At 47.5% G+C, this 25,141-nt stretch overlaps 1 protein-coding gene across 3 annotated transcripts in view; it reads right to left on the bottom strand.

Annotated features, from left to right (window-relative positions):
- The window catches only part of kcnip4a (potassium voltage-gated channel interacting protein 4a), a 113,540-nt gene that overhangs the window by 23,103 nt on the left and 65,296 nt on the right, over positions 1 to 25,141 (bottom strand). The gene's annotated exons all lie outside the window — the stretch shown is intronic.

Below are 25,141 nucleotides of genomic sequence, written 5' to 3' on the forward strand. Positions count from 1 at the left end.
AATTAACTCAACGGAAAAATCGATGCAACCCTGCATCACCTTTCCTCCTCGTGTCTTCCGCCTCTGGTGAAATAAGTGCCTCATCAAAACAAAATGGCTTTCTTTGAAAAAAAACTAAAAACACTTCAAAGCCCAACCCAAACATTACCACATCTGATCCAAACGGCCAGTTTCCCCTTCCCAAGACACGGCCACGTTTAAACACACGGGGGCCTCTCGCAGTATGATGCAGAGGCAATTAAGGGGTCTGTGGGGTGGGAGCAGACTCCTCTGCCTTCCACGTCTTGTGATGAGGGGCCGGCGAGACCGAACGTACCCTCTTAACGGCCCCTGTAATGGGGGCAGGCGCTGTCTCTGCGCTGTCACTGGCGGCGGCGTTGACTCGCTCTGGTCGCCGCCTGGCCGCTCCCGCTCTCTCTCTCTTGTCGGCCTGAAGTGCAGCATTGGTCTCTAAAAGCCTCATTAGCTCTGTGTGGCTGGATGCCAGCGGACCGTGGCTACCATTTTGGCTACAGATTAACTGCCGAACGACAGAGCCGGGGGACAGTGTGAGTATGTGCGCGTGTGTGTGTGTGAGAGAGTGTGATTGTGTGTGTGTGTGTGTGTGTGTGTGTGTGTGTGTGTGTGTGTGTGTGTGTGTGTCAGAGTGTGAGTGTGAGAGGGATAGTGTGTGTCTGAGCAGCGTGTGAGCGCGAGAGTGTGTGTCTGTGTGTGTCAGCGTGTGTGTGCGTGAGAGATAGTATCTGTGTGAGTGTGAGTATGTCCGAGCAGTTTGTGTATGGGAGGGTTTGAGTGTGTGTGTGTGTGTGTGTTTGTATGGGTGTCTTCGAAAAGTGTTATGTGTAGCTCTAAATGAGAGTGTGTGTGTGTGCGTTGCTACGTGTGTGTGTGTCTGTGTGTGAGAGTCCATGCGATTGTGTTTGGCTCCGAGTATGTGTCAGTGTGTCTCTGTCGGCTCTCAGAGTGCGCACATTTCCTTCTTGGCATCGAACACAATCAAACGCTACGGAAATGACACGCAAAACGGAAACGCTTCTGGGATTCGAACAACGAATCATCTAATCACCCTTCAAACCCAACGCATCCCACAATCGAGGCTCACTCAGACACCTCACTCAGTTCCGTACCAGCCAACACTCCCCCCCCCCCCCCCCCCCCCAACTCAAGACCCACGCCTTGGTGTTCCCAGCACACGTCCCCGTCGGATGCTGAAGACGGCAGATTCTCTGAGATCCCTGAGGCAGGCGCCAGGGCCAGCACTTACTGCCGACCCCGTATGACGCATAAACACAGAGAGAGAGAGAGGGAGAGAGAGAGAGGGAGGGGGGTAAACACAAAGAAAGGAACAACGCATTTGTGGTCAGCAGTAAAACCGTCAGAGAGGGGGAGAGGAGGGAGGCAGGGAGGGAGAGACTGACTGGCGGGCGGCTCTTCGGCAGCGACGCCGGGTAAGAGCCTCGCGAGTCGGGCCCTCTCGCCCAGCTCGGGGGCCGCCCCGCGACGAGACGCTACCTGGGAAAACACACGGTCAACGGGGGGGGGGGGGGGGGGGGCACGGTAACCCCTGGCAACGAAGAGCCGCAGCATGAGGAGGAGAGGAGTAGGGGGGTAGGGGAGGTGGGGATCAGAGCACTGGGGCGCGTGCCGCTGTACGGGTTTGCAGGACGTTTTTCCGGTTCAGGACAACAACACGTGCCACGTGAGAGTGCGGGGGGGTCGTATCTGTGATCCGCTCGCCGTGTGAACGGACCAATTAGGATTCAGCCTTTGCTAGTAAACTGAAACCGGGTTTGAAGTGAAACGCATGAAGGAGAGCTCAATCCAAACATGGATCACCAGACCTTAAAGGTGATCCATTTACTCAAATACCTTTTATTACTTTAGGAATCGACCAATGCTGAGAATAGAAAGTGTCGGGTTAAGAACACTGCATAAAGAATACTAACTGAATAGCGAAGTGACAAGGAAGACTAATATCAGCAGCTGATTTACTTTGGAACTAGGCCTCATAACTATTTTTGAGGCCAGACAAGACGTCATTGTAAGACATGGAGAGAGGGAGAGCATTCGTAAGATATCTAAAACGAGCGATCGACCAAAAGAAGGGGACAGGACGGACGTTGCAGGGTTTGGGGTGATCGTCCCCTCAATTACAGCCGTACCGACCAGACACTTCGCTCCTTATGTGGAATGGAGGAGACATGCTGGCGGAGGAAGATTTTGGCGCGTGGGCTGGAAAAAAGGTTTAGGCGCTATCAGACTTTAATCGCAGACTTTAAAGGCTTTCATGTGTGGGAAGCTGTTCTGGTGTCATATTCATGTCATGACCTTTAAAGACCCCTATTCTGTGTGTGGCGTAATGCACTTTATTTTGAGGGAGAACTGATTAGGTTCCTGAATCGTACACCGACTGTGTGTGAGAATAGATCTGGATAGAGATCTATTATCCCAATTATCATTACCAAAACAAATCAATGATTATATGCGAATGATTTTAAAATACCACACAGTCTGAAGGCCATTAGATTGGAAGAATGTTCTACTTTAAGTGGTGGTATTATACAAAAACGTCTTTTCTCTATGCCATTTCAAAACTCATGTTTTAACTATCTTGTTATACTATTCAAATAAATATCTCTATTTAATGCAATCCTCAAGGATGAATGACTATAACCATTAAATTATCGGCCAAACCTTATGTTGGCATAATTCTTACAAACAATGGCAGAAAATGTGAAACCATGACAAAAATAACAAGGTTTCACCATGTAGATTACCGCTCACCAATTACGCCATTTTCTTGCACCGCTAGCGAATCCATAATTCATAATCTATAATTAAGGCTCTTAATTGCCTCTCAAAGTCACAAAGGCAGCGGTGAGGAAAAACAAACAAGAAGCCGAGGAGACACAGGAGAGAAGATGGCCGACGCGGGGGGGTTTCTGAGGGGCTAAATAAAGTAGGGGTGGGAGTGACACCTCCATTAATCAGGGGGGAAAAGAGCAAACGGCCGGGCCTGTCAGGATTAATGTGTGACCTTTGTGTCTTTAGTAACTAAATGGCAACAGTATGCCACGAAGCACAGCGGCCAAGCTCACACCCAGACACTCACCCGCCAAATTGACATTGTTTTTGCCTTGTGAGCGGATAAAAAGTTAATATTTCACAAACTTTTTACATTCATTATTTTGTTGTCCTGAATGAAGTGTTGAAGCACAGAGAGAATGGGGAGGGGTGGGGTGGGGGGATGAATCAGTCGGTGTGTAAGCTTACTCAGGTAACTCAAACAAGCAGGCAAAGCCATAGCCTTGCAATCAATACGCCTTCTTTGAAAGAATCAGAGCACCCTTATTGTATTGTTGCTCCTTAATATCCAAAATGTAGCATCTGCTCTTACAGGTTTAGTGTTAGATTCATGAAAAATACATGCAGAGGCCTGACTTCGCAATTTCTTCACCCGTAGACAAACGATCCGAAAAAGCCAAGAGGCACAAACAATAGACAACACCACAGAATACAATCTCGGTGAGAGAGCGCAGTCCAACGCATCGAAAGAGAAAATTGTGCACCCCGTTTACCCTTCGCCCGGTGAGGTTAATCCCCAGGCACCGTTTCATCAATCAGTTTAATATTCTCACAGATAAGGCCAAGCGAAAGGTTGCAAGCCTAACATCCATGGATCAATAAGCTCTATGGACTGGAATATAGGGGCCCGGTATATGAAGCCATAGTGTATCATAAAGGGATCATCTGTAGGCATCTGTAGGGGCTGGAGAGACTGGACACAGCAGAGTTCATCTGCATACAAGTGACACAGCTTTCGTACAGCAATGTTGAATCAAACCAAGCTGCTCAACCATAATAATACAATTAGAAAAACGTTGGACTTTCTGCTAAAAGTCTTCGTAAACGGGTCTGCTAAGATGAGCACCTCCTTTGGACTTATTCACCAGAACTGATGCAGAACCATATATTGAGCCATGGCACGATGAGTTTGACAATAGTTTTAGAAAAGCAAATTTTCCAGGACGGTTGCAGCTCATTGACCACCACTGGGGAAGACAGAACAGGGGACAGCGCTCTCCCCTCGCTAGTGATAGCGTTACCACTACAGGTGATCAGGATGCAACACTATGCCTATGTGTTTTCTTGTGTGCCGTGGTCAGCTATGATCTAGGTCAGCCGCTAAGCTCTGTGGTTCTGGTTTTCCAGAAATCGGCCGTCTTGACCCGATTGCGGTTCTTGTGTGGCGGGCGTTATGGGAGAACGACCCGTGTAACTGTGGGTCACCAGGAAACCCCTGAATAATGAAGCGGCCAGCGTGCGCTCGGTGCGTCATCCACCTGACAGAACGAACGCTGTTTGTCCTCCATCACTCATTTGGGATTGCAGCCGTGAGTCGGATGTCCGACTCACAACGTAATCCGATCCTTCAGAAGGAAAAGGAAATGGATTGGCAAGTGTTGTGTTGAATATTCAAGGAACACGGGGAGCTTTGGGTTCGTGATATTGGTGGTGTGTTTGAATACTCTGTTAAGTACTCATAAGTGCTCATCGTTTTAACAACTGGAATCTCTAAAGACCAAATAAGTGGTTGCGTTTTTCTCGAAATACCTTTTCGAAAACGTGAAATGCAACAAGCATGACTGGAGAACATTTGAATAATTCTTTATTATAATGAGCTGCTTTAACGTATCATTCATATCAAAGGTACATAATGATTATTTAACATCTCCTTCATGGTGCTTGCACCAGCCAGAACACTGACATGTCCATGTCTAGAAGACTTCTAATCAACTCATCTCATCTCTCTGAAGCTGCCACGGTGACAACGTGTGACTTCCCATCGTGCACGGCGGCCCACACTCGAGTATTGACGTATTAACCCCGCTCCGATGTCAAACACGTTATCTGAGCTCATCTTCACCTCGGCATGCTCCAAATATGGTCTGTCGTCGCACGTGGTCGTTGGCTGGCTGCTCAAAAGACTAGCGACCGTGGCCGGTATCTACGGTCGCCATCACCACGGCTACGTCGTTTCCAAGATCTCGGCTGTCTATTTAAGGACAAAGTATGTAAACGAAAGAATCAGTGTCACGGGACATGTAAGGCTGATATCACCGTGGCATCGCTGGTCGTACGTATGAGTCAGAGTGGTTTGCATTAAGTGTTGAATGCTTGACAACCGAAATCCCCACCGGGAGTATTTATCATGAATATTAGATACATTCAACTCTTTCAACCACAACACTTCTATTCCACTGGGTTCATTTATGTTCTGCGGCGATGCATATCATGTTTTCACAGGTTATACAGCAGGGAAAGCACAGGTGGGAAAGCAAAAGAGTAATATAAATTAAAGGAGTTCAACAATATCATTCAATGAATGGTATTTTCTATCATTGGAAGCTAATCTTTCAGACCATGACTGAAATATGAAAACCGTAATAATCACAGAGACCGTACTATAAGATGGTTGGGCTGTCCTTGAGTTCTAGTTCTGTATTCATAAGAGCAGGTATCAGTACAATCGTTATATTCAATCTATAATTCCCTACAACAACAACAGCATCAACAATGGAAGTGAACAACATCATGTTTTTCAATTTATTTGTATTGTTGGGTCTTTTCAGAGATGAGTGAAATCTCCAAGAGGGGGGCGGCAATAAATAATTTCATTACTGGAACTATTTTAGAAATCAATTGTCATTTTTGTCATATGTCTGTGCATAAACTGTTTTTGGCTTCTCTTCTATCTGTTTTCTAGCATAGAAAATAGACTGAATAGACACATTGCTTGAACTTGACTAGACTATGACTCGCAATCAATACTGCAAGACATGAAAGTCAAAAAAATTAAAAACACAAAGTATGATAAAACTAGATTGAACATAAACTCCTTTTTCAAAGAAGAATGATGTTTTTCTTTCTAAAGACGTTTAGCAATGTCCCCGACTCTGACTGATCGATGTGGCCAACGATTTAGTTTTCAAACATTCCTGACCCGGCGAAAGGTTAGGTCGTTACTGGTAGTCGAAGACTTGATCTGCCCTCGGGAGTGGAAGTCCACGGTAACGCGCATACACAACACAACACACGTAGACGCAAGCGCTGAGCCGGTAAAAAACCGACACAGGAAAACCCTGAAGCCAATTACCTCGAGTCCAAGAGCACCGTGTACACTACCGTTCAATTCGATTTCCAAACCCTCAAAGTTCTGCCACAAGAAGTATGCTTCCTGCATGATTTAAGCCGGTAAGTAAGAGGGGCTGAAAACCCTGCCGTTTTGGACTGAACGGTGGACAGTGTTATACCAACCAGAGGAATTATAAAGTGAAATAAGGCTAATGAATACAGATGAGCCGACCAGTACCGTCTGGCAGGCTGCTGGATTTTAATCCATGTTGGCATGTTTCCCCTTTAAGATTGACCCGAGTCAAATCAACGTCAGCTACTCTCCCTCTCTCTGTGCATGTTCCTCTCTCTCTCTCTCTGTGCATGTTCCTCTCTCTCTCTCTCTCTCTCTCTCTCCCTCTCTCTGTGCATGTTCCTCTCTCTCTCTCTCCCTCTCTCTCTCTCTCTCTCTCCCTCTCTCTGTGCATGTTCCTCTCTCTCTCTCTCTCTCTCTCTCTCTCTCTCTCTCTCTCTCTCTCTCTCTCTCTCTCCCTCTCTCTGTGCATGTTCCTCTCTCTCTCACTCTCTCTCTCTCTCTCTCTCCCTCTCTCTCTCTCTCTCTCTCCCTCTCTCTGTGCATGTTCCTCTCTCTCTCTCTCTCTCTCTCTCTCTCTCTCTCTCTCTCTGTGCATGTTCCTCTCTCTCTCTCTCTCTCTCTCTCTCTCTCTCTCTCTCTCTCTCTCTCTCTCTCTCTCTCTCTCTCTCCCCCTCCCTCCCTCCCTCCCTCCCTCCCCGACGGCCCTATCACGTCGTCGGCACACCTGCCTCCCAGGGGAGTGTTTAAATGGAGAGTGGATGGCTCACGCGGCGGAGTTTGATTTAGCACCTTCATAATTACCCACTCAACGGCACAGCTGCCAGCGTCTGTCAGCCTCGCGGCCCCTCCTCCAACACATGGCGTGATGGAGTCAACGTAGCGTCCCCCGGCAGCACCCCCAGGGAGACAAGCCGCTATCGTGCCGTCGTCTTCACAGAAAAAACAAGCGGTTGTAACAAAATAGGAGTAATTGCTTCACAATAAAAGCGCTGATGGCAGTTTGAACCGAAAGGCCCGACGTTAAGGGCACCGTAACGTTGGTATCCCTCAGAGGTTTCCAGGATGTCGATGGATATCCCGGCAGAGAGAGGAGTCGCTAGCGACGGGGAGAAAGGTCTTCTTGCCGTGGGCTGTGTGAACCCTGTGTGTCTTTCTATAATGGAATTATTGTTGTCTGCTCCCCGCCGCAAAGTGTACCGGCAAAAAGGTCAACACAAACGATATAGGACGTGGCGACATGGGAGAGGGGGTCTGTGGACGCGGTGGGATGACATTCACGGGTTGTAAATGTGGATCTGGAGATATACCCGATGGCTCTTCACCGGGGTTGTGTGTATAGGAGGGATATCTGATGGAAAGAGGCCCCAAGATGGGAATCTTGGAAAGCAGAATGTCATTTTTATTATCCTAACACAGGGATGAACTGCAGGGTAAACTGTAGAGAGGTTGAAATGGAGGGCATGGAAACAATAACTGCCGTGCCACAAACGCCTCAGAAATCGTAAAAATGTGTTTTGCCTTTGAAATTCTCAGACGGTTCTCGATTTAGATTAACTGTTAGAATTGGTTACTGTCAGACGGTAGAATGGGAAACGAGAAAATTATGAAAGCAAGGACCGTGTGGAAGAGTCGTGTTCAATAATTTGTTCCTTACTTGGGGAAACTGGCAGAAAAGTGGCAGTTGGTCCGCAGTTTTAGCGAGTCCATACTTAACACACTAACATGAGTTAGTGTTTGCTGTTCATCGAAGCATCTTTGGAAAAAAGTCCTTGGCTCTATTTAAAAAACGCAAGTACAAACTGTATCCGGGAAAAAACAAACATGAAAGGAAAAAAAGAATGGAAGTCGGACGAGTTCAGTGTGTCTTCCTCCGTCACCACGAAGAAGTGTAGAAGAAACACACAACTGACCCAGTGCTCAGACAACCGGGACAAGAAGGCTATTGTGCGCTATTGTGTTGCCAGTGCCCAACGGCTGTTGAGTGATTATTTAGGTCCTATAAACGTCAAAGAGTGTGCCAGGCGACACTAAGAAAAAACAAACGTGATTTGTGGTTTTGGAATCCAAAACGTCTGCCATTTCATCTGTCTGGAAAAGCTTTTAATGGCGCCTGCGGGCATTGTTGTCTTGGAAACCGCTCGGCTACGGGGGTCATATATCTCATTGAATCAAGCCTTCAAACCTCTCAGTGTTGAACTGCCTTTGAACGTGAGTCAGGTGACTCAGGTGCTAACAGAACCACAGTGTGCATTTGTGTTTAGGTTGGTCGACGTCATACTATGAATCAATTGATTTTAGTAAATACCTGGAATAGACATCAGCTAATGGTCAACTTTGTCCCTGTTTAAACACAGTATCACTCAATTGCGACATTTATATACAGATCTTTTATTGAAATGTGTCTATGATTGAATTTTTTCAACCAAATAAATCAAATAAAGAAAGTCAATCTTTTTGTGTTGACACTCAAAGCTTGTCAAACACAAGACGTCTCTTGAGAGACTCTAACCCTTGCGTTATAACTCCAAATCACACAAACACAGCCAGAGTAAGTTATTTTTACACTATCATTTTGACTACTCAGTGAATTTTTGAGCAAGTGCATGTGAAACAGCTTAAACCTCTCAATTATCTGCAATATTACGTGTAAACATCACTGCATTATGTATTACGACCTTGTAAGCCCGGCATAATTATGAAAAGTATTGGTGCGGCAATTTATGCAGCCGTATGCTTATTCATTGAGCTTGCTAATTAAAGTCACAAACCCGCCGAATCTGCACTGTTGGTGTTGTTCTATTTGGATACATAAGGTTGGCCGATTAGACTTTGGGTTGAATCTGCCCATGCTGTGTTCAGCTTTAAAAGAGACACAACCGCCGTTATTATATGCATGGTAATGTACAGCGAAATATCCCATAATGCAAATTGTTATGCGCATATTCAACTCCTCGTTTACTATTATGGGATGTCAACGGACAACTGGTGGACACAACGTTGTATTTAGTATTGAAGTGAGACTTATAAAATACCAACAAGATCCACGGTAAGCAGAACTTTAATCACGATGGACATTTCCGACTGACTGATTAAAGCTTTAATTTGAATCGTCAAGACGATGTGTTCGGCTCCCCTTGGCCTGGACTGAGACACACATTTTGGATGCGTTGCTAAGGTGCACTACACGCCCCCCCAACCCCCCCAAGGTTTACTCCTGATCCATAAATATGGATTAACCCCGCGCCCCCATCAGAGTTGATTAGCTGTGCTATTCTCATCAATATGGATCACTCGTCGTGTGACACGGTTCGCTGCACAGCATGCGCATGCAAAACACAACGCATTTCAATCTTTGAATCCAGTTTTCTGGTACTCTGATCCTCACTGACGGAGAGAACAATGTGTCCGTCCTCTCTGCCTGTGCAGATCTCTCTCACGAGGCAAAGCCCTCCACAGACCTCCACAGCAACATGAACTTGGTTCTTTAATGCCGTCACTTGAAAGGTTGTGTCCATCACAACATCTCCAATTCTGAATCCGCAAAGGTCAACAGAGGCAGACTTATTGGCCTCTATCCGCTAGTAAAACTATCAAGTTATTCAGTGTTTCTTCAAAAGGTACTTTCAGGGAATTCAGATCAATGTTTCCAAGGATGAAGTTGGGGTTGCAGCATCTTGCTGATGGACGTCCACTAGCTAGGCTGTTGACACTGGGGATGGTAGGAACTACGTGAGTATCCTCCTCAAGCAAATAAAGAAGAAAACAGTTTGATAATACAAACCAACGTTCCGAACTTCCATCACTTGTTTACTTTCTAAGACCTCGGGGCAAAAAAACAATGCAGTGTTGACAGTGAACCGTGCAATAGGAGGCAATCTTCACTTGATATTTGTCGGATAGAGCTTAAGTGGCCCGCGTCCTAATTTCAATCATCTTAAAAGATAATTAAGAGCCTCATAACAGCTTTGCTGATTAAACTAAGCGTGAAACTTGCCGGCATGTGTCACACTACTCGGGAACACACTGGGAACATCGTGTCACATTTAACCGATACAGAAAAGGCTCCGTTTTAGTTTTTACAATGTGGTCATTCACAAGGAAACGTGCCGGAGTTCTGTGAACATTGAGTGGCGTCCTGATTGCAGTTTAATGAAATTCCGTCTGTGGTATTCTGATTACATTGGCATTCTGATTGTTGAGTCTCATCTTTGTTGAGGAAACGTCTTATGACAGGCACATCAAAACTGCTTGATATCAACTAAATGCCGACCGAATTAAAGTGAAAAGGTCATTTGAATAAACCATGGCTTATTTAATTAAGCCAGAAGGACCATGGACAGCTCTGGATCTTCATGTGGGTCCGTGGGACCACAATAAATTGATTCCTAGTGATAAGGGACCCTAAGCAGGCCTCAATAGTCCAACATCTCATCTTTAAAACCAACTGAAGCACAGTCCTATACTAAGTGTCAACAAGGGAACAGGCATGGTCAAAAGCCACGTAACAAATAGGGGAAACAAAAAGATAGCAAAAGGACTTAGAAATTGTGAATTTCAGAAACAAAAGGGGGGCAATGCAGTGACACAAAGCAAGGATTTTCAAGGTAACAGCAAACCATGTTCCACACATCTCTCCAAACAGCACTCTCAGAGAGCACGCTTTGCCAACTCCACTAGCATCCGAACTTGGAGCACAGGTAATTACCCAGGAGTCAACGCTCCAGTACGATCCCAGTACAGAGGAGACACTGGCTGCCTCTCAACCAGTCACGTCTCTGTCGCCGGGGCCAGAGATCAACAGCGGAGACAAAGACTGCAGCAGTGTTACCCATGCTAGGTTAATGCGTGGCCCCGCGTCCGCCAATAGTGATTGATAATGGATACACCTTTTCCATTACCGTCGGTGTAATTACCTCTGTCCGTAGGTGCATGATACCCTATGTGCGTGTTTGTGTGTGTGTGTGTGTGGATGAGTGAGTGGAAACGTGTATGTGTGTGGATGAGAGAGTGAATGTGTGTGTGTGTCTCTTTGTGTGTGTGTATGAGAGTGTTGTTGTGTGTGTGTGTGTGTGTGTGTGTGTTTGTGTGTGCATGAGTGTGTGTGTGTGTGCGTGTGAGTGGGTGCATGAGCGTGTGTCTGTTTTGTGTGCGCTATTGAGAGAGTGTGTGTGGTGTGTGTGTGTGTGGAGTGCACGGCAGGCACCTGATGAAAAAGGAGAAATATTTATCATTCTGTGACACTCGGGTGGGTCTGCACCCTTTGAGGCTGTGCTGAGCAGAAGGAGGGCGTTAATGACTCACAGGGGTGGCGCTGAAAACAGGCATGAGCAATGGAGCACCGTGCGTGGTGACGGCAACCAGAGGAACGGCCAACCAACGCAACGGAGAAACCACACTGGTCCGGTAGCTTCTGAAAATTCGGAATAGTTCTCCTGGGAAAAGTGTTACAAAAAGTTTGACGTTTTAGTGAAACGTTTTGATCTATGAATTCATGTGTCTGCCGTCTGACACGTGTCTAATCCTCATTTGAAAGAGGATTAGGATGTCAAACTATCATTTTGTCACACAGCTCTCCAGGTGATGATACGATATGATTGTGGTGCCTGATATAGACGTAATTATATTGAACAAAGTATGTACTTTAGTTTAGCACAGCAAAAGTGGTGCAGTGAGTGAACCACAGTCCCACTGGGCCTGCCTTGCACAGTCCCAGAGGAAGTGTGCGTGTGTGTGTGTGTGTGTGTGTGTGTGTGTGTGTGTTTTGTGTGTTTTAGCAACGCACTTGAATGCCACTGTTTCACTCAGCGAAACCCTGTGGCTACTGATAAAGTCTCTATAGCAGGGGTTCTAAGGGTTTTGACAACTGAGGGCCAATTTAGGAACCCAAAATTTGACTGAGGGCCGCCAAAGGAAAAAAAAATATTGGCGGGAAACGCCGTCAGCATCCCAGTGGTCAAAAGAAACATTGCACCGTGGACCTCCGGGTGTGGGGTCAAGTGAGGTCTAAATCACAAAACTGAGGTTCAGCCTTTCTAAGTAATGTACAGTCGGATTAAAACTAACAAATTTAAAAGGATTTAATTGAAAGCTAGAGAGAGTCAACTTTTTTTTCATAACATAATTATGTATGTCATTGCGGGCCGCCAGGAATGATTCCGCGGGCCGCCATTGGCCCGCGGGCCGCACTTTGAGAACCAATGCTCTATAGGGTTCAACTGGCAAAGCTCCACACGTGAATGGCAAGCTGGGTTACTGCTTCCACTGGGAAAGACGGACCAGATGCACACTGTAAAGGTGCAATTCCAAGTCTAATTTGAAAAAGAGGGGCAAATTGTTGGGTCAGAGTTACCCCCGGTCTGGTGACAGTTAACGTTATGAACTTAATAAAGGTGGTCCAAACATTCATCGCGTTGGAAAGAAGTCTTCATTTGTATTCCCCTGACTGGCACTTCGGCTAGCACTAGAGTTTAACACATTAACAAACTTGATGCTGAGTTCATGATGCTGTAATGATGATCAATAGTCAATTACCGTCAAATCATGAATTAGTTTAACCATTGATCATAACAAAATGTATCCCAAAATGAATCCGCCTTTTGATAACTGCTTCATCGTGGTTTAATCGCTTCATGAACTCATTATATCAGTCATTTATCACATTAAGATCCAAACCATTTGCTGCTTACTGCTTCAGTACAAAGACTGCTTTCTGTCAAAGACAAAGGCCGCCCCTCTCCCAACGACACTCGTCAGCCATAGACGCGCGCAACCACGGCGCACAGCGTGCGTAACCCACGGCGACGGGAGCGCTTGACTCCGTCCCCGGCCGCCTTGATGTCCCAGTCGTGGTGCCGTGGCAACGGATCAATATAATGACAGCAGCTGGCGTTCTCAAAGTCAGGTTCAGCGGAGCGGAGTGTGAGTGTGAGTGTGAGTGTGTGTGTGTGTGTGTGTGTGTGTGTGTTTCGTGTGTGTGTGTGTGTTTCGTGTGTGTGTGTGTGTGTTTCATTTGTGTGTGTTTGTGTGTGTATGTGTGTGTTTACTTCATGTGTGTTTGTATGTGTGTTTACTTCATGTGTGTGTGTGTGTGTGTATGTGTGTGTGCGTGTGTTTACTTTATGTGTGTGTTTACTTTGTGTGTGTGCGTGTGTTTACTTTATGTGTGTGTTTACTTTATGTGTGTGTGTGTGTGTGTGTGTGTGTGTGTGTGTGTGTGTGTGTGTGTGTGTGTGTGTGTGTGTGCGTGCGTGTGTGTGGAGTGCACAGCAGGCACCTGGTGAAAAAACAGAAATAGTGTGTGTGTCTGTGTGCGTGTGCTTGTACTCCATGTGGGTGTGGCTCATTTCGGAGCGGATATTAAAAAAGCAGAAACAGTCCAGAGCCAGAGACGTTCACAACCCCCCCGCCGGCCCCGTCTAAATAATCCTCCTTTTGGGTCAGGTCAGCGTTTCCATTTCAACGGCTTCTACTCACACGGTAATACATCACTTCACACCCCCTCCCCGCCTCTTCTAGAGGAGGACTATCAAGGCGTTTAGGGACGGCGTGTGTACAGCTCAATTAGGTGACGAAGCGCGTTTAGCAAACATCATCTGTGTGTCGGAGCAGCAGGCGTTTGGAGCCAAACTGCTTACTTTGCTGCTTTAGCTAATGAGAGTGTGTGTAGCAGTCTGTAGTAGTGTGTAGAAGTGTGTAGTAGTGTGTAGTATTGTGTAGTGGTGTGTATCTGCCCAGAGTGGTGCCCCCCTCACTGAGCTGCGGGGGACAGATGTGGTCAATTTACCCTTCTCTCACACACACACACACACACACACACACACACACACACACACACACACACACAGATATCGAACAAACACACAGATATCGAAAACACACACAAACACACACATATTGAACACACACACACATATCGAACATTCACACACACACACACACACACATATCGAACACACACACACATATCGAACATTCACACACACACACACATATCGAACAGACACACACACATACACATTTCGAACACACACGTATCAAACACACACACATATCGAACACACACACACACACACACACACATCGAATAAACAAATACACACACACACACATGTCCAACACACACACACACACACACACACACACACACACACACACACACACACACACACACACACACACACACACACACACACACACACACACACACACACACACACACAGAAAGGGGTGCGCTTTTGAGGGACTGGAACCTTGATGTAACCCAGATGATTGGAAGTGACCGCAGACAAAAACAAACACTCAAGACAAGGGGAGCAAAACACAAACAAGAACAGTTCTGCAGCTCAAACTCCAGCTCTGCTTCTCGTCTCAACCTGATAGCTAGTGATGGTGCTCCCGAGTTCACATTGTCTCGCTTCAGCACGCACACACAAAACACACATCCACGCCCCACAATGGCCTCAACGTAGCTCGCTCTCGCTCTCTCTCTCTCGCTCTCGCTCTCTCTCTCTCAATCCATTTAGTGTGTCACCATCTCATCAACCCTTGCTCTCTCTGGCTCACCATCAACTCATTTGTCCATCTCCCCTCCTCCACCTCCCCCACCTCCACCTCCACCACCCTCACCTCTACCTCCAGCCCCTACTCCTCCTCCACCCCCACCTCCTCCTCCACCTCCTCTACCAACCCCTAATCCTCCTCCACCACCCCCTACTCCTCTACCAACCCCTACTCCTCCTCCACCACCCTCACCACCACCACCTCTACCTCCAGCCCCTGCTCCTCCACCTCCCCCACCTTCTCCTCCACCTCCTCTACCAACCCCTAATCCTCCTCCACCACCCCCTACTCCTCTACCAACCCCTAATCCTCCTCCACCACCCCCTACTCCTCCACCTCCCCCACCTCCTCCTCCACCACCTCTACCTCCACCCCCACCACCTCTACCCCCACCAACTCCCCCACCTCCTCCTCCACCTCCTTACCCTCGGAGAAGTCGATGATGCCGAGGAGGTGCAGCAGCTTGATGGAGGCGCAGACCAGCACCACGATGCCCACCGTCTGCAAGCCCTCCGTCTCCCACACCGCCGTCAGAACCCCTTCACCTCCTCCTCCTCCGCCTCCTCCGCCTCCCCCCGCGGCGTCCGCCAGCCCACCGCCATACCCCCACCCCGACCCCCCGCCGCCACCGCCGCCGCCGCCGCCGGCGCCCGACCCGGCCTCCTCTGCCCCCGTCGCCGCCTCCCTACTCCAGTTGCCCGCCTGCTCCGTCTCCACGACGACGAGGACGACGCCCCCTCAAGCGCCCCCGGGCCCTCCGCCTGCCGCCGCGGGTCCCGCCCGCGCCCGTCCTCCAGTCTGAGCCCGGGGGGGGCCGGGGGGAGAGGGGGGTCACCCGGCGAGAGGGGCGGAGGGCGGAGGGAGTCACAGCCAGGGTCAACCCCGGAGAAGGAGGAGGAGGAGGAGGAGGAGGAGGTGGGGGTGGAGGTGGGGGTGGAGGAGGAGGTGGGGGTGGGGGTGGAGGTGGAAGAGGAGGAGGTGGAGGAGGAGGAGGTGGAGGAGGTGGGGGTGGAGGAGGAGGAGGAGGAGGTGGAGGAGGTGGGGGTGGAGGTGGGGGTGGAGGAGGAGGTGGAGGAGGTGGAGGAGGTGGAGGAGGTGGAGCCGTGCGGAAGTCAGCGGTCGGAGGGTTGAAGTCCCAGGTGAGCTCGGCGGAGGGTTGCTCTAAGGCCGGCAAGCAGGAGAAGAAACGAGAAACGAGAAAGGAGCGCAGAAGTTCTGGATGGGTGGGGGTCGGACGCCGGCTCCTCCGTGTTCCTTCGGGGGGGCAGGGGGGGGGGGGGTCAGTCGTCGGTACGAAGAGACGCGAAAAGCCGACGCAGAACACGGACGTAGAAGGAGGACGAGAAGGAGAGAGGGACGGAGAGGGCCCCTTCTGTGTGTGAGGTTCCTAACACTCCCGTGACTCTGACAGTCTCTGCTCCCCTCGCTCAGTCCCACTCCCTCCTCACTCCACGCAGTTTAAAGAGGAGGGGAGGGGAGAGAGAGAGAGAGAGAGGGAGGGAGGGGAGAGAGAGAGAGAGGGGAGGGGAGAGAGAGGGAGGGAGGGAGGGGAGAGAGAGAGAGAGGGGAGGGGAGAGAGAGGGAGGGGAGAGAGAGAGAGGGGAGGGGAGAGAGAGGGAGGGGAGAGAGAGAGAGAGAGAGAGAGAGAGGGAGGGAGGGGAGAGAGAGAGAGAGGGGGAGGGGAGAGAGAGGGAGGGGAGAGAGAGAGAGAGAGAGAGAGAGAGAGAGAGAGAGAGAAAGGGAGGGGCGGGGAGAGAGAGAGAGAGGGGAGGGGAGAGAGAGAGAGAGAGAGAGAGAGAGAGAGAGAGAGAGAGAGAGAGAGAGGGAGGGGGCGGGGAGAGAGAGAGAGAGGGAGGGGCGGGGAGAGAGAGAGATAGAGGGGAGGGGAGAGAGAGAGGGAGGGGAGGGGAGAGAGAGAGAGAGGGAGGGGGAGGGGGAGGGGAGAGAGAGCAGAAAGAGGGAGGAGATAGGAGAAGAAAAGGAGGGGTGTGGGACATGAAGGACGCACAAGCTCGGAGCGAGTTTGGAAGGCACACGCAAACACACGCGTACACACGCATACACACACACACACACACACACACACACGCACAAACACAAACACACACACGCACAAACGCATACGCTTCAATCCTTACACTTATTCATACTTCCATGTGTGCATAAAATGTTTGTATTGATATTGTGTATGTGTGTGCTACAGTTGTTTGAAGCCCATTTGAAGGCGAGATGATGACCTATTAAACCATCATTAGGCTTTCACAATGATCATGAGTGGGGTGTGTTTGCTCTCTATTCGCACAGAAATCCATTACGCTAATTAGAGATCAATGGTTTTGAGTTCCTTGCTGGCGAAAACAAATAATGACTTCATCTTCACAGGACGGCAATTATTAACTCCATCAACTATTTTCAGGCGTAATGGAAACCCCATGAATATCAGAATAGAAAGGCCTTGAATAACTACCAAATTATTAAAATGCTCTCATGAAAGCTTGTTAGTCCTGAGTGACATGATCGTATAGTAATAGTATTGATCTAGTTCATTACGTCCAAACATATAAGTTCCTTTAGAGCAGGTGGCCCATGAATATATATATACTGAATACGATGGGTGACGATACCGCCATCTGCTGGACATGTGAGGTATAACCTGATTATTATTGGCATTGCTTGTCGGTTTGTCGATTAGACTCAGGGGAAATTATTGTATACATTATTAATCTATGTAAAAAAAGAGGGCTCCTGAAAAAATTGACACTTCTTTCTTCCATACAGAAATAATCTGTTAATGTTCAATGAATTTGGAGGAATAAAAACCTCTATTATTAGGCTTCAGCGATGTGTCAATTTGACCACGACAGACGGCTCAATAGCAATCATGTTTCTCTTGATTAAACAGGAAGAAGATGATTATTGTGTTTTCATCAGGACATGAATGGCCATGTTGCATCGGAAAAATAACGGTTGAAACCATTATGTCCCCATAACACTTCATGGACTGTGAAGAACATGCGAAAAAACAAAACCGTTATTTCCTGCCACTTCTGAAGAAGGTGAAGCTTTTAACAAACAACAAGTCCTCTCCCCATTAAGCCTTACTAATAAAAGAAGAATGAATGTATGAGTATGAGTGAGGAGCGTGATAAGTTACAGCCAGGGACACGTTTGTTTCTACGTGGCGATGAGAGGAGCTGAGCTGCCTGGATGTTTGTGTTCCTGTGTTTTCTACTATGTATGCAAATACCGGGGATTGCCTGCCTTGATTTTGTGTCAAAGTCCTCAAAAAAATCACATCACCGCTTGACTGGTTGTGCAGAAAAAGAGCCCTCTTCTGAGGCATATCATTGTTTAAAGCGCGACAATAGCTGTCATACATCCCACTTAGAACCCAAAGCATGTTTCGAGTTTTGTGTTATAAGGAAATGAAACAATTTAAAACGTATCACACGGTTCCTCATCAGAGTGAGTTTTCAAGCGTCACAAAAACCTTGTGTTTTCCACGACACACAGCTCGAGCAGGCTCCTGTGTTTGCGTTTTTATGGCCGTACAACACAAGATAAAAACGCCTCTATTCTGGATTTTTGAAGAAATTGAGTGTTTGCAGTCTTGGTCACACACACTCAGACACACACAGACACACACACACACACACACACACACACACACACACACACACACACACACACACACACACACACACACACACACACACTAAGAACAAATACCTCCAAGAGCCTAATAATCATAATAATAATAATGAAGACTCCTGTTTGTGGCGTCCCCATTAAACCATGGAACGCAATCTTAGGGAGTGTTTGTTCCTTACAGACCGTACATCTAATGCCACGCTGGTCTGAGGTAAGGCTCTGCTGAACTACGACCCCCCGCCCCCCCCCCCACACACAACAAGCCTTTGATAAGCAACCCCCCCCAGAGACAAGGCTCTGGCTCTGTGATGCCGTGGCTTTCAAGGCGCTTGCCGCCACGCCCAGTGATTAATAAGCAATAAACCCCGGTCGCCATCAGAGTACACCAACCGCTGAACAATGAGGCCGCAGGGTCGCAACGAGGCAGACACTGGAGAAAGAGGAGCAGAAACCACGATTATTCAACCCAGTCGAAACTAGCTAGGCTAGGTGATATACTTTATACCTTGGGGTAAACCCGCACACGTAAAACCCTGCTTAATAAACACAACTGGAGAGGCTATGGCAGGATTGGTCGAGAAACATCTCTGCTGTCAGCTCAACACTGACAGGCCACCAAATACTTTCCCCGAGACTTGAGAAATACGCAATACGTGCCAAGTCTAACGCCTGACTTTGACAGATTGCTTAATTCACCGCTCGTGGTCTTCTTCGGTTGTTTGGTTGGAGTCTGAGATGTGAGACGCTTGTTAATATTTTAATTCACTACATTGGTGGAGTTTGGGCTTATGTTCAAATAAAAACACATTTTAAGTGCAAAACATATATGCTTAACGCCATATATTGAATACTGCAGACCGTAACCTAATCAGCACGGTTGGGATTTAGCGTTGGGTAGGATTGATCTATCTAGCATGTTTCCACGGTAACCGGACAAGCAATTCACACATCGTACGAGACATTACTTGCATATTGGATTGACCAAAACCAAAAAAAAACAAAAAAAAATACAAGGCCACATCACTTGTTGGAAGCTCCATCCATACTAGCTATCTCTGTCCAACAAAGTCTCTCCCAGGGCCTGAGCTTATGACACGGGGAGGGACGGAGGGCATCGTAGACACCGGGGGCAGCATGTCTGAAATGTCAAGCTCTATCGATGCTCGCCATGACTCTATGTTCCATTCATAACTGCTTATCAGGGTTGGCTTCCTTAAAGCCTGAGTGACAAACCGAGGATCGTTCAACCGCGGTTCATACGCCTTCAGAGACCAGGAGACTGATTTTGGGTAACGATTCGGTATGTTTTTATCTCTTCCTCAAGGCCAGTGGTCTGCCTGTCTTGTCACACGAGATGTGCTGTGTGTGTGTGTATGTGTTCGATATATGTGTGTGTGTGGAGTCTTATCGCTCCTCAGCACCCAGAGGAAACAATAAGTGACGAAGGCAGAGGTATCCATTCGGCCCATGACAGAGCAGAGTGAAGCAGTCACAGAGGAACGACAACACAAAGCGACTACAGAACCAATTCCTGTTCAGCAAAGGGCGGACGGGACTTTACAGCAGAATCATCTGCAAGCTGTCGCCAATAAAGTTGGGGGCACGTTTTTCACTGTTATTGCTATGCAAAAGCGAGATTATCAAACAGACTCCTCATTAAATGTTACAGCTGCAGTGATTCTTGAGGATGGTCAAGGGTGTGTGCGTGTGCGTGTGTGTGTGTGTGTGTGTGTGTGTGTGTTTGTGTGTGCGTTTGAATGTGATGGCGTGTGTGTGTACATGCGCGTGTGCATGCGTGCGTGAGTGTGACAAGAGCCCGGGGCGGCCATTTGGTGATCTTGCGACACATCATCAATCAAAGCCATGCCAACAACATAGAATCTAACGCTGAGTGATTTGCGTAGTTTACACCTGGCTTCGGGACAACGAGAAGGGGGGTGTGGGGGGCTGCTTACTGAGGCATGTGAAGACAACAACGTCGGTGCGGGCGCTTTTGTCACTCGCGGACGGGCCGATCCAATGAGCTTGTCATCTTCCCAAACACAGGAAGACAGCGTGTCTGTGGACGGGGAGGCAGCGATGAACCGTGAGACTTCAGGGCATCTCCCGTGAAGAGGCAGTGCAATCAGGCATGGTGGGGGGGGGGGGGGCAACACTTACAGTTTGTACACTGAGGGACACACACACACGCACACACACATACATAAACACAGACACACAATCTGACTTCTTTGTGCACACACATTCACGCATAAATATGCACACTTCATGTTCAGATACCTCGTCCGACCCTGTGCCAGTGAGGTCTGCTTTTACAACGTACAATAAGTGCGGAAGAGGGGTGTGTTTAGGAGAGTAACAGACACACACACACACACACACACACACACACACACACACACACACACACACACACACACACACACACACACACACACACACACACACACACACACCTATCTACTGATAAACTGAATTTCAGTCTGCACAGGATTATAATCCCAGATTGAGAAATATTCTGTTCCAAAGACTATACTTCATCGACTGCTCTGTTTAGTCCGGTAATCGTTTTTTCTTTCTCGTACCAAAAACCTTTCGTCTCGCAGTATGTGAACTTTACAATTCCCACAAGACACCAGGTCAAACAATTTGTACAACCTCAGAGTTAAATATCACCCCCAAAATGTCAATCTAATTTACAGCTGAACAACATATCTAACCTCTAGTAGTCAAACTACACGCAATAACAGCAACCAAACAGGGAGGAAATCCTTTTGATCGTCCAAAATATATAAAGAAAGAAAAGATAGATTAATCTTTTGTCTGGTCGGCAACATGTCTCAAAGCAAAGAGGAATATGGCCGGGCTGATAGCATTGATATCATGTCCCGATTCTACGGCTCTGGCATTGTAAACCGAGTGGCAAACCCATTCAAATCATATTTACATATAGAGAGACAGACAGAGATAGAGAGACAGATAGATATAGAGACAGAGAGATATAGAGACAGAGACTGAGAGGGAGGCAGAGAGAGAGAGAGTGAGAGAGAGAGAGAGAAGGAGAGGCAGAGAGAGAGACAGAGTGAGAGAGAGAGAGAGAGAGAGAGAGAGAGAGAGAGAGAGAGAGAAAAGCGTCTGCGGGATCTGAGACTCGGCTCCGCTCTTATAGAGAGAGAAAATTAAATCGAGAGACGACAAAGGATTGCGGGCCCCTTTCAGAAAGATCCTATTTATATTTCTGAATCCCGGTCTTAACATCCATTACAACTACAAAACTACCAGAATATCGCTGAAAAACATAAACTGCATGCGTTGTGAAAATGAAAGGAGAGGAGGCATTAGCAGACGGGACGGATCAGGACTGTCTGGAGCCGCTGTCCAGGAGCATGAGCTACGACGAGCATATTTCAATAGCGTGTGATGAACGCTGATGGGAAATCAATGGCTGTAGCCGTCTGTACTGGCGCAATCTTCAGTGCGGTGGCAGCATAGAAACGAGGGAAGAGCATCTGTTTGTCTTATAAAACCTGGAGACCGCATATGGATTACAGCAGATAGGACTATAGGAGAAAAGCATATATCTGAAATGTATGTGCAGCAAAAGATAATATTACACGCCACCTTGTGGCTGCCAAATTTATTTTGGGCTCCTCCTCCTTATTTTGGGATCCTAGTTTTTTTTAATAAAGTTATAGTTACTAAACATGGCAAGGGTGCTCCCCTGCCATTACTCAACGCACAACAGGTGTGCAGCCTCACCCAGTCCCATCAGACTTCACCCAGCCGTCATCCACACACACTAGGGTTCTACAAAGTAATATTTTTACATGAATGGAACTAAATTAGAGCAATGTATAATGTCTTCCAATCATAATGCTTTGTGATTTGATTGGATCACATGCCAATCAGTGCTCATTACCCTCTTGAAATTAGTCACATTACCGAGGTGGGACACCCTCCAAGCCATTTGACGTTGTTCTGAAGATGGAATATTGTCTTGTTAAGGGCTATACATAAAACCGATACACACGACATACAACATAAAAGCATTAAATTACTGCTTATTAACAATTCTAAATCCCTCATTTAACCCACCTTCAATTAGTTGGTTTTCTGTCACATATTGCAGGCTGTCCTTGAATATTGAGTATGGAATATTGTCAAGTTAGTATAGACACCTTGAAGTTGAGCATAATATATGAGTCCTGATGTTATTTTGACTTTCATTCCTTTAGAAAATGTGATTTAACGTACACACAACGTCTTTAAATCTGCAGGCAACAATTCTAAACTGCGCAGGTAAGTCCCTAGCATATTTCACTACTAGCTGTACAATAACCTCCTTTATCATGTTCTTTTTGGAGCCAAGGATGTCTGTTCACACCTCCATAAGCTCCTATAGCAAACCAACATCATGACGCCATAAAAGATGAGTTAGTGAGGACGGCAGAGGCCAGGAACAATCCCAGAGAGCAGCGAGCGAGACTGATAGACATTCATCCGCGAGTACATCTAAATCATGTCCCAGGACCCCACAAGGACTCTCTGGGAGCGGGGACACGAGACGAGAACAGCAGGACACAAGCAAGGAAAGACATCTCCAAAGTCATTCCTCATTCCGGTCGCGCTCGGTAGTTCTGAGAGACAGCAATAGACACGGACGTTACACAGCTAAAGTCATAATGAATATTCACCTCGCTTTTTTTTTTTTTAAAGCAATTCCATTTCATTTCAATTCGCACCTGGAAGGTAATACAATGCCGGCTTGCGAAGGACTGAATGTGACAGCCGTCAACGGGGACGCTGTGGACAGAAAAGTTCCTCGTGCCAAAGAGTGGAACTAACTTTGCCCGTAACCCCCCCCCCATTGACGCGACGTGATTTGAATCTCAAACAATAGCAGCTCTTGGATCTGTAGTACCTCAAAAGGAGACCGGAGGCAAATTGAGGCTGACAGGCAGTGTGGTACACCCCCCCCCCCCCCCCCCCCCCCCACCGTCCCCAGCGCCCCCAAAGTGATGCCAGGCGTCTGGCCTCATCCAACTGCTAATCAATTTCTCATTGACGGATCGACTTCACAAGCTGCCGTTTTGGCCGGCTCGCACAGACTTGAGGAGTTTTTTCCTGAGACAACAGACACCCCAGACACCCTCACAGCGGCCTGAGACGACTCTGGGGGCCGGGTGGTAACCAGCTGGTGCCTGTTTCTCTTCCCGCTCAGACAATGATGAACTCCTAGTTTCACGTCGGAGCAGTGACCCGTCTGGTCCGGGCTTTACAGTGCGTATACGACAATCAGATCGGACCTGGGGACCTGGCCTTCTGAGCCGCCACACCCTCCCTCTGGAACTCACTCCCCAACCACACCCGACCGGCCAACACCCTCCCTTCATTCAAACAGGCCCTCAAAACCCACCTTTTTAAGATTGCTTTCTCCCGATAACCTCCTTTCCTTCTCTCCTCCTTTATTTATCCTAATACTAATATACGTTCTTATTCAAATATATATTTTTTGCGTGCACTCTGTACAGCGTCTTTGATCATTTAGAAAAGCGCTATATAAGTCAAATGTATTATTATTCATCAGATGTTGATTTGTGGCTGCGTGTGGATATTCATTAGAAGATAGATTGATACGTTCTATCGTTCATCCTTTAATAACACACACCTAAACTACGGTGATTTCTCTGTATATTGCATACATGGCTGTCAAGCACACTCCGCAGCAATCATAGCGCGCTTTTACTTTGGAGTAGCTCCGGGGGCGTCCTGAAAACACACTAAGAGGCATCCATCATGGCATCCATCCGCTTAGTGGCTGAAGCTGTCCCTGGAGACTGCCTGATACAAATTACAGCAGAGCATACATGGACGAAAAACTAATAAATAAATAAAATTGACAGGTACCAGCTTTTACAGCTAGCATGATTGATGAGGCGGTAAGACTAAGAGCCAATGCAATTAACGATTACCAGCGCTCAGCGTAATGGACCCCGTGGTCGCCGTGACAATAGTGGCGTCCCCGGGCGTGCCTGAGGCCGCGTTGCAATTATCTGCCACTGTAATAAATTAGGCGGCAGTTAGGTTACGTTCAAGGAAGCCAAGGAATGATATTGTGTACCTACCGTGTATGTTAAACATGTATGTTGTTTATATGTAGAGATTAAGCGACCAAGAGGGTTTGTCAATGTTGTAACATAATTCACACATTCATACCAAGGCCACATATGCCCTTGCCAATTAAAAGAGGCTTCTTTCTCACGCTAAGGAGGGATCCGGAGCCTAGGGAGGCGTCCAGCTCATACAGGAGGCCATTCATCATGTGTCAATTCTAGAGATACGAGCAGCCAAGATGTTCGAGAGACCCAGACGCTCAAGGCCACAAGAACAAGTGTAATTCCCGCACATAGCCACAAACAAAGTTGCAATGCCAAGGGAGTTCAGCACCATTCTTAGCCAATCAGAGCACATAACTGAGTCCACGCCTGCCAAGTAGATAAGTCACAACACATAGCCCAGGGGGCTAGAACGCTCCAGGTAACGCATCCTTCTGATGCCCGACTAAGTGCATCTCCATGCGTGCTCATACAATTCCCCTCCTTTTTCTTCATAGAGACTAGTCAAAAACATTACCGAATAAAGTGAGTTAAAGCGATCCTGATTCGGCAGACTTTTTTCCAAAAGAACACGGCAATGCATTCATGTTAAGGATAATACAGT

This window comes from Gadus morhua, chromosome 17 (assembly GCF_902167405.1).
Source record: "Gadus morhua chromosome 17, gadMor3.0, whole genome shotgun sequence".
Taxonomy (NCBI): Eukaryota; Metazoa; Chordata; class Actinopteri; order Gadiformes; family Gadidae; genus Gadus; species Gadus morhua.